The 18947-nt window shown below is 40.0% G+C and overlaps 1 long non-coding RNA gene across 2 annotated transcripts; it reads left to right on the forward strand.

Annotated features, from left to right (window-relative positions):
• Positions 1-4019: 4019 nt before the first annotated feature.
• LOC125121206 (uncharacterized) lies at positions 4020-14919 on the forward strand. Of its 2 annotated transcripts, XR_007133402.1 has the most exons (5): positions 4020-4287; positions 4917-5075; positions 7920-8913; positions 13852-13943; positions 14340-14919. It is a non-coding gene; the product is annotated as an uncharacterized LOC125121206 (long non-coding RNA). The 2 variants fall into 2 exon arrangements; XR_007133401.1 differs by lacking the exon at positions 14340-14919 and having other exon boundaries at positions 13852-14267.
• Positions 14920-18947: the final 4028 nt, after the last annotated feature.

Below are 18947 nucleotides of genomic sequence, written 5' to 3' on the forward strand. Positions count from 1 at the left end.
CCCAACCCGGTTTTTATGATATACATACTTCCCCGGGCTAAATTCACTCAAACAACAACCCAGAGTGGGGAGGCGAGGGGGATGGAGGCGGTGGTAGGTGGACGGGAGGGGGCGAGTGATATGAAAATAAAGAGGGAAGCCAGCATCCGTTGGCCAAAGGAGACATTCTGCAAAAGCAAGCAAGCAAGCAAAAAAAAAAAAAAAAAAAAAAAAACCTCAATGCAACATCTCTTTCAAATCCAGAGTTCTGGGGAGCAAGGGCGGCGCTGGTAAACATCATACTTCAGCTTTCAGATCCATTGGAACCACCTCACGTACAAAAGTGCTCTGGAGGGGAAAACAAGACGGGCTTGCAGATAATGTTACAGTCAAGTTCCAATTTTACCTAAGGGAGGGCAGCTTTATTAAAAGTCATGACTGAAATTGCATGACAGGTGCCAATATCCTGCACCCTGACAGATGTGCCGGCTCGCGGATGCCATTTCCCCGGCAGTGGTCCCTCGACAGAGCTGCCTGAAGCCCCATTTGTCTCTCTTCCAGCGAGATCACACATGCCCGATGTTTGCCTCCAAGCTGCATGGCGGGGCTTGATATGTGGAATCTTCACAATGAGACTTATTAAAAGACAGTCCATTATTTTTATTTAGAGCATTTCCAAAACAAGCAGAGCGCGCACAAAGATAATTTAAAAATCGTGTGGCAGGTCATCTCCAGGCCAGCGTGGCTCCATTTGAAATGCATAAGAAAGTAACGCCACACACACACACACACACACACACACACACACACACACACACACACACTTCTCTGTTCATAATAGGAGTGATTTGAGCGACATTTAACCCTTGACGAATAGCCCTGACAGCCCAAAGCACTCTTTTGCTATAAACCACAGGAACATTTCAACATGAAGGATTAACCCTGCTCCCTTTTTTCCCTAAATCTTTCTTCCTTTCCTCCTTTTTTTTCTCTTCTTATTTCCTTGCATCCCTCTTCTGTTTTGTTACAGGTGGGCTCTCTCATTGCGGCAATAGATATAAAATACTCCTGATTGGCTGTATTTATGGGGCCTTTTCGTCCTCCTGTTGGTTTCAAACACAAAGAAAAATGGTCTCTCTCGACCGTGCCTGGTTTGAACAGCAGGTAAAACTCCGGCAGCCTCCTCTCCACAGCCTCCTGTGGAAAATTATTACAGATGAAATGATTCTGTCACGGAAATGGTAAGAGGAAAGATTCAGCTTAAAGGATGCTGGTGACACACGGTAGCTTGGCCACCAGGGTGAGCGTGACCCAGGCTGGCTTGGCTTCCTCAGCTGGCAAAGGGCAGGAGGCAGAACAGACTTTGGAGGGCTGAGCACCACCTTCAGTACCAAAGAGCAGAGTTTTCCGGCGTGAAATTTGCTCTCAGGTGAACTGCTGGGCTTCATGCTTCCCCACTGCTTTATCTGGTGAAATGAGAGCCAAGATGAATCTGTGTCACTGGTATCAATTCTGTGACCTCATCCGGATGCACCATGGACACTGGTTCACCTTCTCACACAAGAGTGGCACTTGGCTCATTGCCCCAGCTGGCTGTCTACACACCGGAGGGGCAGCTGGCCTGGAACCGAGGAGGGATTTTTCGGTCAACATTTAGGTGTGGCACACACAAGACAGACGGGGCACTGGCAGAGTGCCTGGGGAAGGGCTTGTGCAAGCTGCCTTGTCACTCTTCCCGGCTCTCGCCAGAACTCTTAGGCTCTTATTTTCATGGACACCTTAGCAAGCCACAAACAGTAATGAAAAAAAAAAAAAAAAACATAATGATAAAGTAAAAAGTAACTTTGCTGTATAGGAGAAATCAACTATACTCTAATAAAATTTTTTTTTTAAATATCCCCATTTTCCCATCCTAATCTTGAAAAGGAAGATGGGTTCCCGGGAAGTACAGTTTCCTGAGTGTCCCCGGAGGTGAAGGGAGGCTGGTGTTCAAGTGACCACACCACCTCTGTCCCCGGAGGCAGGAGCTGGATGCAGACACTGGAAGGTACATCTGAGTGAGTTCATTTGCATGTATTGTTTATGCATGGAGGGCCTACCAGCCCCCAAAGGCACTGTGCTAAGGGCTGGGGACCAACACCACCAATACGTGGTTTCTAGCTTCAAAGAGGTCATAGATACTTTTAAACGGATAACAGAATATCCTCCATTGCTTTTCTGAATAATTTTGTGTAGTTACATATCACGTCTCCTAGGCCTGTTAATTAGCTATTCAATAATATTTATTCTGTTGTAGAGTGTTAGGTATCATCTCTCCTATTGCCATGCTTATCAGGTAACCAGGATGAAGACATTCAGTGTATCTGCCAATCACAGCATCCCATTGGTTCTTCATTCTTACCTATCTGTTGTATTGGTTCCTGGAAAGTGTGCAAGAAGCGAGCTCACTGGGAAGGGTACCCATTGTTTTTCTCTGACTTTGGGATGTACTCCTTGTATTCCTGTTCAGTCACTGAGCTCTCCAGTGGAGAAAGCAGTGAGTAGAATGGATCCCCCCAGCCGTATAGGGAAGACCACCCTGTCCTGTCTTTCACATTCAGAGGCTGTCCATCCTCAGCCAGATGAGCATTGCTCTTCCCCATGTTGTTCCACTTTTTGAAAATATTAAAATTATGTGGGGGTCGTTTTCATCATGTAACTCACTTAATAGATATTTTCTTCACCTTTCCAACAAATGTTCATTAAATTGCTGAGGCCTGGTGATGGACAAACACAGACCTTGGTGCCCTGGCCTGTCTTAAGACCCCAGGAGCTCAGTGCTTGCACTAGACCAGGATCAAAAATTTAAAAACGACTTTATACACCAATGACTTAGATTCATATTTTTGTCTCTTCATTGTTATCCTGAAGCCTTTAATCAAAGGAGGTTCTGTGTTTTATTTGGACTGAAGAAAAAAGGTATTTTCTTATACAGTTATCCCAGGTGATTATTTCATTTCCTTGCTCAGAAGCCTTTGTTGCCTAAAATAAACCCAGATTCCTTTTGTTTGCTTTCAAGGTCCTTCCTAGTCTGACCCTGACCTGATTATCTGGCCTCCCTCCCTTCTTGCCCACCCCCCATCCCAGGTCTGCTTGTCCTTTGTGCTCTGGTCACCTTAAGCTATAATTTACCCAACAGAATGTATGTTTCTCATCTCAATATCTTTGTATAAATGCTTGCTCTGCCTGTAATCCCTTCTGAGTTGGTCAAAATCTTGTGTATCTTTCATGACCAGTTTTATGGCTTTTTCGGACCCCTTGTTCTGCACATGTCAGTATCTCTAATACAGCCCTCTGAACACTGTATCAAGCACTATTTTTATTTGTCATGTACCATCTCAGCCTCAAAGCTCCCCAGGAACAGTGTTCTCTGTTTTCCTCATCATCTTTCTAAACTTAAAATATCTCCCAGAATATATCCCCAATATACCATAACTTCACCACCTTGTGAGCTTTCCAGGCACAATTCTCACAGCTTTGGGATAAACTCTCCCCGAGTCTCGAATAATCCTTGAGATATCACCTTCTATGGGGAAAATCCACTCCTGCATGAAGACTTTTCATATTCCTCTAGTTAGATCCAACCCTTTTCTCCTAAAATGTTCAAGAGCTTCTTCATTCACATCCCCATGGGGACATTATCTTCTACTTTGTAATACAGTTATTTGGGTACGTCACTTGCTCCCACTACTATATTTGAAATATCTGAATGGGAATTCCTTGGTGGTGCAGCAAGTTAAGAATCTTGTGTTATCACTGCTGTGGCTTGGGTACCTGCTGTAGGTGGGTTTGATCCTTGGCTAGGGAACTTCTGCATGCTGCGGGTGCAGCAAAAAAAAAAAGAAAAAAGAAAAAAAAAAGGAAAAAAATATCTAAGAGGCAGGTATTGATCTATGGCTTCCATCACTCACATAGCCCAGTACAAACAAATGCCCAGCACATAGCAGGCGCATCATCCCTGCCAATGCAAGGCTGAGGCAAATGAACTGAGGCATTTTGTATTCACATGTTACTTCATATTTATCTATCCCAAATCACCTGTAACATGTCACATTATAGCAAGTAGGTCTGTATACTTCTCATTCAAGATATTCCCTTTCTGCTCTCGAGGGAGAAGAGACTGTCGGGTGAGATAAAAGTTGGCTTGGACTCACTGCATTCCTTGAAGAGCTTTTCTTGGACTCTTTAAACCATTTTCTGAACTACACTCAGGACCCTGGTTTCTGCAACACCTGACCTCCAAGATCATTAGAGTTACGAAGATTGCAGGTAACCTATACGAGGTACTATTAAAAAGAGAGTGCCGAAGAAAGGGAACGGGAAAGAACAGAGGAAGCAGCAAGTTAACAGGACGCCCACGGTCAAAGTCTAATTGCAGGGAGTTGTCAAGCAAGGACGTTTATTTAAAACCTCACAGGCCACTTGACATGGCGGAAGTGCGCTAGGATTTATGCCCGGGTTAGGTCACTGGAGCCAATGGAACGAGCTGTTAGGCAGGCACTGGGGACCCTACTCAATGTCGTGACTGAAAAGGGAATGATTAACACCTTTTTTGAGCTTTTTCAGGAAGTAATTTTATTCACATTTCAAGAACCACAGGGTATTTCAGAATCAAAGCTCTCCTTTTCTTGTTTCTATTAGATTTATTTTTGGCTCTATTTTAAAGTTGCCTAAAAATACTTTCTGCTGCTAAGAATGTCCCCCTCTCAGGTCACTGACAGAGGCCCAGCCGAGCTAGACTCCCTCAGAGCTTAGGAGTTTGGGGTCTCCCCTGCTCTGCCATTTCTGATAGACTTTTCTTTTCCTTTTCTTTTCTTTTTTTAAACCATAGCATTTAGAGGAACAAATCCCACTTATTGTCTTAAAACTGAGAAGCTCAATCAATGGTTTTCTTACAGGAGGTCAGGAGTAAAAAGAGGCAATTGGACAACATTCTCTAAAGTGGAAAAGAAGGAACAGAAATAGAAAAGAAGAGAATGAAAGGAAACTGGAAAAGCTCTCTTCTGACTGGAAGAGACCTGTGGTCACAGCCTGGTGTCAGGAATGGACCCCATCAGGTACAGCATCTTTCTGCCCAAGGAGTGGCCAGCTAAAAGTTAGGATTAGAGAGAGGGGTGGGGCATGCTCTTAGTGGAGGAAACTTGGATTAGAAGAGTAAAGCTGAATTAAAAACTAGATAAATGACTGTGTGATTCAAGAAAAGGTTCTGTCCAGCTTCCTCAGGGCACGCCACACCTGCCACCAGGCCAGGACCTGCCTTTGCTGGATTCTGAGTCCCACAGGCTCTGCCACACAAATGCAACCATATACATGCACAGAAATTCCTTTGTGAAAAAATAATCAACCTCAGTCCTTATTTCATTATCACTGACTCATCAGTAACTGGTGGATAAAGTGTCAAGACACCAGGTCTGCCGAAGTCTTGCTATTTCTTGCCACGTTTCAGCATTCCACCATTTTAGTACATTTTACTTTCACTGCCCTTAGTGGTCATCCCACACTCAATGAAACAATCTTTACTTCCCACAAATCCCTATTCCCCAAATTTCTGAACCTGTTTGTGAATAATTTGTAGCTCCCGAGACTGTGAAATAAACATCAAAAATGTACCTAACACTGTATTTGCAAACCACATTCAAAATTAAAAAAAAAAAAAAAAAACTTATCTAATTCAACGTCACAATTCATTGTGAAGGCAGACAGTTCAGCTGGGCCCCATCCCAAAAGGCCACAGTCCTGTGGTTATTATTACTTGTTCCTGCTTTGTTTGGAAGACCTCTCCCTTCACTTATACAGTCCCAGGGTTTGCTCTGGGAAACAGGCACCAAAGCATCTTTAGCGTCTGAGGGTAAAGAAATCAGAGGGGGTGCCGCATACGCAAGGTCCTTTGTGCGTGCGTGAGTGCGTGTGGGTGTGTGCCCCTGAGCCAGTGCTTTCTGTCCGAAGCCCAGGAGGTATGATAAGGAAAAGTTCTCACCTCACCCTGGCTTGGGAACTCAGACATTGTCCTTGAATGGCCAAGAAGCATCTGGATCTCCCAAAGAAGATGCATCCCACCCCATCACCTCCTCTTCACTGGAAGACTTTGCTTCTGTGACAGATGTGGGTGTTCTCTGGGTTCCGGGAAATGCTTGGGAGGTGGTAAAGACTGGAATTTCATTGCAAAAATTTTCCTTTGGCCTTTGGGAAGCATCAGACTTAGACTGGCACGTTTCTTGTACGTCAAGTCCCTTTAGTCACCTCCCAAAGTGTGGCAGAGTCTGTGAAATCCGGAGACGTGAGAAAGAGGTGAGGCCTGAGTGGCTGGTGGATGTGGTAGTGGCCTCGGAGTGTCTGGACCAAGGTTTTGCTGAGGTAGTGCTGCCACGGAAAAGGCGTTCCCCCTAGGTGCCTGGCACAGCCTCTGTGGCTGTGTGTGAACCCGTACAGGGGTTTCAGGAGATGATCAACAGCAAAGGCAGCATGGCCTTCAACTCAGGCTTGGGGAAGACCCCTGCCAGCTCAGGAGAAAATTCAGGAGCTGAGACAAAGTGCTCCCTCCCAAAAGCACCAAAAGGTGTTTTGGCGATGATGGGTGTGAAAAGGCAGAAATCAGGGTTATGGGAAAACAGTTTGTATTTTTATGTTCATCTGTCTTCTTCCGCTAGGCTATAAATTCTTTAATAGTCAACACTGCAGTTCATTTATTGTATTATTCTAGCACCCTCCCCATAATAGGAACTCAGTATTTATTGCCTAAATGATGAATTTTGTTGAAATATGATAAATGCAGTTGCAAATAGTTAAAACTCTGGAACAGAAGACAATGTTTTCTCTGGATAAGTTCCCATAGACAGTTCTGGATAGGATGACATCGTGTTTTTTGTTTTATTTTGTCACCCATCCCCCAACAGCCCTCTAAAAAATTCCTGTTTGGTGATCTCTATCTATCTCTATATGAACACACATTCTCATTATATTTTAGGGTCTAATTCAGGCCATCTGCTCTTTCATGGAAAGTGATAGCTTTTAGATTCCTTTAATGTTTCTACTTATAAAAGATCATAGGTCTGTATAATAATTAGTCTTTTCCTACTAATTGGTGACAACTTGAATCCCCTTTTATCTGAGCATCAAAATGTTTTAAATATTAACTAAGCTTCACAACCTCTCTGTGTGATTTGTGCTGCGTGTTGGTGGCAGAGGTGGGTCAGCTGGTCATCCGATGCCGGGCCAGCTGGAGGCTTTGGTCCCTGACAGCATCACACACAGGTCATGGTGGCCCAGACCCAAAGCCACCTGAAAGTGACTGTCCCCAAACTTCAGAATACTGCTGTACATGAAAACCAGCTTGCCTCTAAGCAGTGTGACCATCCCATTCGATTTTGAAGAGTCAAGTCAGTCAACTGATTGGACATTTCACTGGTGTGATCAGTCAGGAGGGTCAAGGACTCTAATCACGTGTGTGGGTGGAGCTTCCACAAAAGCACATGCATATCATGTGCTTCATTTCAATGTCACATGAGCTAGGCATCCCGTTGGGGAAATTTATCAATCTGATAGCCATGTCTGTGCTCATAGGAGTTGATATTTTTGTACTATGGTACATCCATTTGTTTGTCATATAGATTTGCAATTAATTATGTAATAATATACACCATATGCTATTACTCATGTAATAAAATTATATACAATTAAATAATTTAATTGTTAAGGTGATGTAAACAACCAAGTCATTACTATTCAATTACTGTATTATTAATGTTATATTGACATATAATGTTGTATTAATGTTACATATTGTTATATTAATATAATAATTATATGTGAGTAAGAGTGTATAATTTATATATTACAATAAAGTCAGTTTATAATAGCAATATTTTCTAAGGATTAATATTTATTTGTACATTGTTTTCTAGATTAAAACCCTGAGTAATACTAATACCAGCCATGAACGAATTCAGGGAAATCAGAAACTGGCATGACCTGGAAACCTTAAGACTCTAGAGACAGTGTGATGAGAAGTGACTTCCTCCTCTAACCCGGCTCTTCCAGATGATCTCCTTCTCTCCCCGCAGAGCTGTCTTCACAGTGGGGGCTATTCTGGCCACTCAGTCAAACCTCCATAAGCACCCATGTCAGCAGCTCTTGGAATGGCACCATTTTGAACAAAGACCTGGCTACTGCCCCATCAACTCTCCATTGGCCATGGAATGTTCATGGAGAGGGTGTGACCTCCTTTTAAAGTGAAGTAGTCAGGTGCCGGTGGCCTTCTACATAAAGATGGGCCTTTGGGTCAAATTCTGTATATAACTGCAAATGTGTGACCAGCATAACCAACTGAGTCCTTATCACCTAACAATTATCAGGACCTGGCATATCCTCCTTCTCAGGGACTAGGCCTCAAGGAAGACAGGAGAGGAGAGAGTCCTGGGGAAGTGGGATTAGGAAAAGTAGAATTTTGTGCCTCTCAATGGACAAATGGTGCTGAGGTCGAATATCAAGATCAGAGATGGGAAAACAAGGGGCAGAGAGAAGACAGGAAAAGAGCAGAACACCTCGGGTGCCACAGAAGAAGCTGGGGTTGGGAAGATACCGTGATGTCCCCAGTCTGGCCAAATGTGAATGGCGTGGCCCCTGCTGACCTCTCCAGAATTGACTGGACTCTCAGAACACACTTTTGGAGAGTGTGCATACTCACCCAGTACTCTCCCCAATTCTCTTCTTGCCATGACTGTGTTAGGTGTGACCCCAAAGTTATTAATCATCCGTAGAAAACTGTGGTACATCTCAAGAGATGTCACACCCAGGGGAGGTAATTTCTTCATGGTGATGTCAGTGTCCACAAAGCAGGGGGCATGTGACACTTATGATTTGTGAATGAGGAAGCAAATCCCAAATAGGAAAACCAAGGTAAGTGTCAGGACAAAACAGCTGAGAATGACCTCAAGCTCCACCCATGTCATAGCCACATCTTCAAAAATGTTTATTGTCTTTTGGGAAAGGAATATCAGACCAATACAAAAAAAAAAAGGCTCTGTATTAATTTCATTTCTTGAAAGATTATTATTTTGGTTTCAAAAGAATTGATCAATAATTTACATTTTTATTTCAAACTCATGCTCCAGGATTCGACCCCATCCTGACCCCCCCCCCCCTTCACTTTCCCTGGCACATCAGTGCTTCACTTTGCACTTGGAGTTCAGACTCAAATTCCAATTCATTCTGTACTGATGAGATAACGTGTGTAAAGTTCTTGGATGCATGCCTGGCACTTAACTGAGTGCGCAATCAGCATTAGTGAATTACTACCATTGTTCTGGTTCCTGAGTCCTAGTGGTTTGGCTGTGAAGATTCACTCCAGTAAGTGGACCCAGTGACTCTTAGTTCTGCCTAATTCTGTCACGTACATTCCTTATTCAGAATTCCTCAGTGCATGCTTTGCACTCAACCAGAGTCCTTTTGGGAAAACAGTCAGAATCTTGCTCTTTAATTTCTGCTTTTATTTTATTTTATTTTATTTTATTTTATTTTATTTTATTTGCTTTTTAGGGCCACACCCACAGCATACGGAAGTTCCCAGGCTAGAGATTGAATCAGAGCTATAACTGCTGGACTATAGCACAACCACAGCAACGCGAGATCCAAGCCACATCTATGACCTACACCACAGGTCATGGCAATGTCAGATCCCTGACCCACTGAGAGAGGCCAGAGATCGAACCCCCTGACAAATATTAGTTGGATTCATTTCTGCTGTGCCACAATGGGAACTCCCTCCTTTTTTTTATGATTTAAAAATTTTTTTTCTATTATAGCTGGTTTACAGTGTTCTGTCAATTTTCTACTATACAGCAAGGTGACCCAGTCACACATACATGTATACATTCTTTTTTCTTACATCTTTCTTTCGTTTTTTTAAGTGCATGTATATTTACTGCCTAAATACAGTGCTTCATGCATGTGAGGAAAGGACTAAAGGTAAAAAAAAAGGTTTTGGTCACATAAAAAAATGATTTCAAGTATGAGAATATAAGCTAAAAATCAACCTGCTGAAAATGATGACCAACATGCCATTCTTCTTAATATGTGAAAAACACCTTTTGGTTAATGAGAAGTAAATGTAGCCCCCATTAGATGAAAGAGTGGAAGAGATAGTGCACAGAAAAGACATCAGTTGGTGAATGGGCATAAAACATTGTCCACCTTTACTAGCATCTCAACAACGTGAAATTTTAAAAGTTACTCCTTTTCATCTATTAGATACTAAAAATATGGTCATGCTCTCAACATATGTCAAATGGGATTACAATATTCCTTGGCGGTAAAAATGACTGAGTGTCTGGAGTACTGGTCAAACATGCAACAAGGAACTTACAATGTTCATATGCTTTGAGATATTCTTTTATTTTTTTGGTCTGATGATATCTCATTTTATCATTAATTATTTTTTAAAGCGACACGATATATTTGGAAATTGTTAAGAGAATAAATTTCAAGGGTTCTCATAACAAGGAAAAAACTTTTTTTTTCTTTGTTTCTTTTTGTTTCCTTTTTCTGCCACATCCTAGGCATATGGAAGTTCCTGGGCCAGGGATCAATTCTGAGCTGCAGCTGTGACCTATGATACAGCTATGGCAATGCCAGATCCTTAAACTGCAGAGCCACAGTAGGAACTCTTTTCTTTCTTTCTTTTTGTTTAAATCCATATGAGATGATGAATGTTAACTTACTGTGGTAATCATTTCACAATGCATCAATATATGTAAGTCAAATCATTCTGCTGCAAACTTAAAATGCTTTATGTCAATTATGTCTCAATAAAACAGGAAAAAATCAAACAGCCTTTAAGATTTGCAGCAATAACAGCAACTGCAACAACAGCTGCAGTAGCCCCACCACTCTCTTTCTATTTTTCAGTAGCATCTACCATCAACACCTGTAGCTGCTTCTTTTGCTATTTACCTCCATCTTTCTAAATAACATAATGCACTGCTCTCTGATGCATCCATTTTAAACTTTGTTGACCTTTTATTATGGTGGATGGAGGTACTAACTTTTAAAAACAGGAGTTCCTGCCATGGCTCAGTGGTAACTAACCCAACTAGTATTCATGTGGACGCAGGTTCGATCCCTGGCCTTGCTCACTGGGTTAAGGATCTGACATTGCTGTGAGCTGTGGCGTGAGCTGCAGATGCGGCTCAGATCCTTTGTAGCTGCGGCTGTGGTGTAGGTTGGCAGCTGTAGCTCCAATTCGACTCCTAGCCTGGGAACTTCCCTGTGCCGTAGGTATGCCCCTAAAAAGACAAAAAAGCAAAACAAACAAACAAACAAACCCCACCTTTCTTCTCCTCCCTTCATACTCTCCAACGTAATTCTATCATAATTTTATAGTTAATAAAATTAACCTGCTAAGCCTAGCAGGTAACTATATTTGAATTCCCATCTTCTTTATCCACCCAACACCAACCCCTGCACCCGGAGTTAATGATTGCTTCTTTTTCTCATTTGCTTTTATTAAAATCTCTGGGTAAATATTCTGAGTAGAATTTTCCTCATAAACAATGTGTTCTCTTTCCAGAAGACATCCCTCTTGATCTGCCTTGTATAGACCATCATGACCCATCCACCCCTGGCTCTGACCTGGATTATTTAATAACTGAAATCAAAACTGAGCTAAGGAATTCCCATCATGGCTCAGTGGTTAACGAATCCGACTAGGAACCATGAGGTTGCAGGTTTGATCCCTGGCCTTGCTCAGTGGGTTAAGGATCCAGCATTGCTGTGAGTTGTGGTATAGGTTGCAGACATAGCTCAGATCTGGCATTGCTGTGGCTGTGGCATTAGGCCGGTGGCTACAGCTCTGATTGGACCCCTAGCCTGGGGACCTCCATATGCTGCAGGAGCAGGCCTAGAAAAGACAAAAAGACAAAACAAAACAAAAAACCAAGCTAAAACTTTGGAAGAAAAATCAAAGCTATCTCTATAGAAATAGAAGAAAAACACTGAGATGGACAACATGAGACAAAAAATAAGTAAAATAGAGGAGAATTATTCCATGAGGACTAATATTTAACCAACAGGATTTTTTAAATTAAAGAATGGAACTGAAAGAACATGAAAATCCAGATTAATGAGTTCCATGAATACTGAACACAATGTTGGAATAAAGACTAAAACATTCATAAGAATCAAAATGGCATCATTCTTCCCAGGTTGGATTTCTATACCCAGTCAAATTACCATCAAATGAGAGAATAAAACAAAGATATTTCCAGAGAAGCACAATCTTATAAAACTTTCTTACTATATATATTTTTTTTCAGGAAGCTATGGACAAAAGTGCTCTTCTCAAACAAGGAATGACAAGGAAAGAGAATAGCATAGGACCCAACACAGCAAGAGTTAGTAGAGTGACTATAGGAGTGAGTCCCAGAATGGCAGATGCACAAGTTGCACAAGCTTCACAAGCCTAGAAAACAAACAGTCAAGATATGGAAGCAACGTAAATGTCCATCAATAGAGGAATGGATAAAGAATATGTGATACACACACACACACACACACACACACACACACACACACACACACACACACAATGGAATACTACTCAGCCATAAAAAAGAATGAAATCTTGACATTTGCAACAACAAAGATGGACTTATAGGATATTATGCTGTGTGAAATAAGTCAGAGAAAGACAAGTAATGTGCATTGTCACTTCCAAGTGGAATCTAAAAAACAAAACAAATGAATAAATATAAAAAGAAAAAGAAAGAGACAGAGATCCAACATATGATTGCCAGAGGGGAGGGGAGGTGGGTGGATGGGCGAAATAGGTGAAAAAGATCAGATATAAACCACCAGTTATAAAAATAAATAAGTCACAGGGATATAATGTACATCACAGGGAATACAATCACTATTATAACTTCTCATAATGCATAATATATAAAAATATCAAATCACTATGTTGCATACCTGAAACTAATATAATATTGTAAATCAACTATATATCAAACTAAAAAAAAGTGAGCTGCAGTAGCATTGATTACAAAATTGTGGTAGAGAAAAAATTGTGGAAAAACATAGCAAAATTTAACATTAGATAAATGCCACTAACCAGAAAATAATTAGTGATGATTAACACGAGGTTGTGTAGAATGATTTTGCAATGTTTTTGCAAATTTAAAACTAGTTGCCTCTAGAAGGGAAGATTAGAATGGAGAAATATAAGAGCTCAGGGAAGAGGTGTTAGATATTAGTAGAATTGAAAACTTACAGAAAAAAATCTTGGAAATGAGGATTATATATATGTGCTATATATATATATATATATATATATATGATCTATACATAATTTTTTTATATATAGAGGGGTGTGTGTGTTTCTTGCAAGAGCAAAGTTTTCAGCCTTTACTAATTCAGTATTTGTGATGACTTTATAAAGCCTAGCTACTGTGAATAATGAGAATGCATTATATGTGTGTATACATATGTAGATGCATATTTCATGTTATGCATATGCATATGTATATGTGTATTTGCCCCTGTTTTTCTCCAAACCACTGTTGTCAATATGATAATAGGCTTTGTTTAAGAAGAGGATCTCAGTGGTTCTTCCAGAAGGTTATTAGGCCATTTTGAGCTGACAGTAGATCTTCCAGAACTATCATAACTATACACAGTTTGAATTGTATTTGTTTGAGGTTAATTTAAATTTATTAATCCCCGTCCTCTGTTCAACTCCTGCTTATTTATGAGATTTGTATAAACCCATGAGAGATTTATTCATTACTTAATTTATTTTGTAGTATTTTAATTTTATTCATGTTGTGTTTATCACCACAGCACCTGCATGTCACGCAGATAAAAATTTCCCAGATAGTGGTTGTGGAAGCTATAGTACAATGAAATCTTCGCTTCAAAGAAGCAAATAAAAGGTAGGTGCTGGTGCAAGAGAGAATGCAAGGAGGCTTTCTTGCAATGGGGAAGCAGCTTCGTAGAGATCTGTGCTTTGTGGTTCTCAATCCTAATTATCAAGTGGGTGCTGCTGTAGGAAGAGAACACTCAAGTTCTCTTTGCCAAAACATCATAAAAGCAGCTGTGGAAATGGTCACACAGCTTAGAAGATCCATGTTTACTAGGTGAAACTTCTGGAGGTCTATCTACTCAGCCCTGCTCTTCTGCTGGGCAAACTCCTGTCCCAGTCCCAGTTTGGTTTATTAAAAAGATGCCTTTTCCTCTTCCTTCCCACATTCTGCTCCCAGTCCTTATTTTTATCTTTCTGATGCCTTGTTTGCATTCATTCATTCATTCATTCAACAAAATATTTACAGAGGTCCACTAGGTGCCAGATACTCTCCTGAGGATGCAGCGATGAATAAACCAGAAAATGTTCTGCTCATATGGAATTTGATTCTGAAAGTGAAAGGCACTCAATGATCAACTGATAACAAAATATCAGGTGTAAGGAGATTTCATACAGGGAATTAAAACTTATTGATGTGATAGAGAATGACTGGATAGCTACTTCAGCCTAAATGATCAGGACAGACCTCTTTCAGGAGATGATGTCCTTTCATATCATATTTTCAGTTTCAGTTCATTCAAACTATGTTCTGATTTTCATTTCTATTTCTGTTATTTAAGAATATGTTATTTACTTTCCAAATACTTGTGGACTTTCTAGAACTATTTCTTTGAGTTCTTATGTAATTCCATTTGGTCAGATAAAAAACTTTGTATGATTTGAATTCTTATAGATGTTGAGTCTCATTACATGAGTATGAAGATTTATCTTATGGCTATAAAACCCAGAGTATGGTCTACCTGATAAATATTCTATGTGCAAATTAAAAGAACCTGAATTCTGTTATTGGGTGGAGTGTTCTTTAAAGAGTAATTGGTTCAAGTTGATTGGCAGTATTGTTCTTTTTTTTTTTTTTTTTTTTTTAGCATTACTAAATTTTGGTCTCCGTGTTCTATCAGTATTGAGAGAGGAATATTGAAGTCTCTGGTTATAATTGTAGATTGTGTATTTCTCTTTGTATTTCTATCAGGTTTTTCTCCATGCATTTTGAAGTTTTGTTATTAGATACCTAAGTGTGTAGTATGGTGGTCCTCTGGATAAATTGAGTCCTTTATGATTACAAAATGACCTTCATGCTGGGTAATAGTCTTTGCTCTTGTATCTACTTTTTATGATAATAAAGACTCTGATTTTTTCTTCTGCTTTTTGCTAGTATGGTATATCTCCTCCCACCCATTTTTAAATGATTTACCCATTTGGGTCTTTTTAAAAGTGCATTTCTTATAAGCAGCATACAGTAGTGTCTTGCTCATTTACCCTATCTGATAATCTCTGCCTTTGAAATATATATTTATACCATTTACATTTATTTTAATTATTGAAATGGTTAACTTTAAGCCTATCATCTTGCAATTAAAATAATTTGTTCCATCTGTTTTTCTGGCTTCTTTTGAGTTGAGTATATTGAGTTGAGTATATATGATTCTATTTTAATCTCCTTTGTTGTCCTTTGTTTATCATCAGTTACCTTCAGGTTATGTACCATTTCATGTATAAGAAAGAAGCTTGCATTACCATTTCCAGTGCTCTTCATTCCATCTTATCATTTTCTTCCTAGCTGACATCTTCCTTCTTCCTTTCACATTGCTTGTATTGTGGATCTGTAGACGATGTTCTACTGATATAGACTTTTGTAAGTTTGAAAAAAAGTTATTTCCCTTTTTTTTTTTTTTTTTTGGCTGTGCACGCAGTATGTGGAAGTTCCTAGGCCAAGGATTGAACCTGCACCACAGCAATGACCTGAGCTGCTTCAGTGACAACACTGGATCCTTAGCCCACTGCAAAAGACAACTCTTTTTCACCTTTGTTTTTGAAAAAGATTTTCACTGGCTATACAATTATGGGTCGAGATGCTATTCCATAGTCTTGTCATTTGCATCATTTCTGACAAGAATTCTGCTGTCACCTCATCTTTGTTCCTCTATAATAAACATGTCCTTTTCCTGTGGATGCTTATAAAACTTTCTCTTTAGAACTGCTTTTGAGCAATTTTATTATGATGCACCTTGATACAGTTTTCTTCATGCTTCTTATATGGGAGGTTATTTGAGCTTCTTATATCTGGGGATTTATAGGTTTTAAAAATCAAATTTGTCTATTTTTTAGTCATTAAAGTCATTTCACAATTTTGATTTTAAGTTTTTCCTATGTATTTTTTTACTTTTATTGCTATATTTTCAAGTTCAATTATCTTTCCTGCCACAATGTCTAATCTGCTCTTAATATCATCTAAGCTCAGATTCTACATCGCTGCATTTTCATCTAGACCATTATAGTTTTCACATCTCAAAATTCACTTTGGATATTTTTCATAACATCCATAAGTCTGTTTAACTTTTTAACATGTGAGGTAAAGTTATCATAATTGTTTAATATTTTTTTCTGTTAATTCTGAAATTTCTGGGTCTAATAGTTTTGAATCAGTTTCAATTTATTTTTTTCTTAAAAATAAGAAAAACAATTGCAGCATATGAAAGTTCTCAGGCTAGAGGTGAAATTGGAGCAGCAGCTGCCAACCTACACCACAGCCGCTGTAGCAATGAGGGATCTGAGCTGTATCGGCAACCTACACCACAGCATGTGGCCATGCAATTTCCTTAACCCACAGAGAAAGGCCAGGAATTGAATCTGCATCCTCATGGATACTGGTCAAATTCTTAACCTGCTAAGACACAACAGGAACTCCAATTAATTGATTTTTTGAAACCCCTTATTATGATTGGTATATTCCTGCTTCTTTCTTTGTGTCTTGTTGACCTTTGATTGGATGCCAACCAGACATTGTGAATTTGACCTAGTTTGGTATTGTGTATCTTTCTACTCCTAAAAATATTCCTGACCTTCTCTTCTGGGGTATAGTTAAGTTACTGGAAATAGTTTAAAGTCTTGCTTTTAGTATTTGTTAGGTAGCATCAGAGCAATGCATAGAACAGGGGTAATTAGTCTCAGCTTCTGGGGCAATACTATTTTGAGTAGTCTGTCCAATGCCCCATGAATTATGAGATGTTCTAAGCTTACTGGTGGGAAAAGACACCATGCTTGGCCCTGTGTGAATAACAATACTGTTTCCTCTAATATATATTTTTAACATATTATATAGTTTGCCCCTTTCAAGTGTATAACTCAATGATTTTTAGTAAATATGCCAAGTTGTGAAACCATCACTATAAATCAGTTTTAGAATATATTCATCATACTAACAAGATTTTTCATGGCCATTTGCTGTTACTCCTTGTTCCCTGCCCCAGGCATCGACTAATCTATTTTCCTATAGATAGCTGCGAAGATTATGCATGTGTAAGTCTTTGTGTAGATGTGTATTTTCATATCTTGAGTAGATACGTAGGGGTGGAATTGCTGAGTCATAACACAGATTTATATTTAATTTGTGAAGAAATTGCCAAATGGTTTTCCAATGTGGTTGCAATTCTCACAAGGAATATATAAGAGTTCCTGTTTATCCACATCCTTGCCAACATTTTTTATTTTATGGCTTTTTTACTATAGCCATTCTAGTGGGTGTGGGGTGGTATTACATTGCTTTTTTAGTTCACATTTTCCTAATGCAATGTTGATCTTATTCTTATTGGCTATTCATATGTCTTCTTTGGTGGAATGTCTACAGAAATCATTTGTCTATTGTTTTGACTGAGTTGTTTGCCTTCACATTACTTAGGAGTTTGTGTGTGCATGGGGGCGGGCGGGGGATGTGGGTGTGGGTGTGGCTGGGTGTAATTTAGATACATGTGTCTTGTCAGATATGTGTTTTGCAAATATTTTCTCCTGCTCTGGCTTAGCGTCTTCATTTTCTTCCTGGTGCCATTCAAAGCACAAAAGTTTTGAATTTTGGGGGGCCATTCTCACAGCATACAAAAGTTCTTGGGCCAGGGATCGAATCCATGCCACAGCTATAACCACAGCCACAGCAGTGACAACGCCAGATCCCTAACCCACCGAGCCATGAGGGAACTCCAAAAAGTTTCACATTTTTGTTAAGCTCCCATTTATCCATCCCTTAATACTTTTTGATGGTCCCTCTCTGAAGCTCGGTTAGTTTCTACACATGCTTGTGCTGACCAGCACCTTGGTCAATACTAAGGAGGACCCTCTGCAGATCTCTACTTTGGAAATTTGTTCTATGAATATGACTGCTTTATTCTCCCCTGAATTTCACCATGTCTCCTCAACTTAGGTTATCTGCTTTGTTCTTCCTGGCTTCCTCCTCTCGGCACTGTGGTCTGGAATATCTCTGATCAGTGAGTTGTGGATGTTGAGAGCTCGGTTTATTTCCTTCCTATCTCCCAAGAATTGCTGTCTTTTATTGCTTGGATGTCCATCCAACTTATTTAAAATAGTTTTAAGTATGTATTTCTGTTCTTTAATTAATTTATTATCATGATCATTTTTAAATTGTTCCACGGAAGATAAATCCACTCTCTGTCACTCCATCTTGGCCAGATATGGAGGTCATATCATGGAGAGGACACTTAGGCTGAGATCTGAATGGCAAAGGTGCAAAGCCATATGAAGTTCAAGAGACAGATGAGATGTAAAAGGCAAGAAGGACCTAACCCTGGTCCAGAAAGAACAAGCCTGCCAGCGGAAGGGCTCCTGGTGGGAACAAGTGTGATACATTTTAGAAACACACTGCCGTGTCTGAATCTTGAGGCTGGAGGAGAACATGAGGTAGAAAGGTTAAGGCAAGAACACCTAGAGGTGGATAACCCAAGGTAAGATGACTGGATCTCATTAGAAGTGCAGTGGGTGGCAGTGGAATACTGCCCCCTGCCAGATTTGGTCCCCATCTCTGGCCCCTTGGTTGCAGTGGTCCCCTGGGATCCCTGTTGACCTTTTG

The sequence above is a fragment of the Phacochoerus africanus genome, chromosome 2 (genome assembly GCF_016906955.1).
Source record: "Phacochoerus africanus isolate WHEZ1 chromosome 2, ROS_Pafr_v1, whole genome shotgun sequence".
Classification (NCBI taxonomy): Eukaryota; Metazoa; Chordata; class Mammalia; order Artiodactyla; family Suidae; genus Phacochoerus; species Phacochoerus africanus.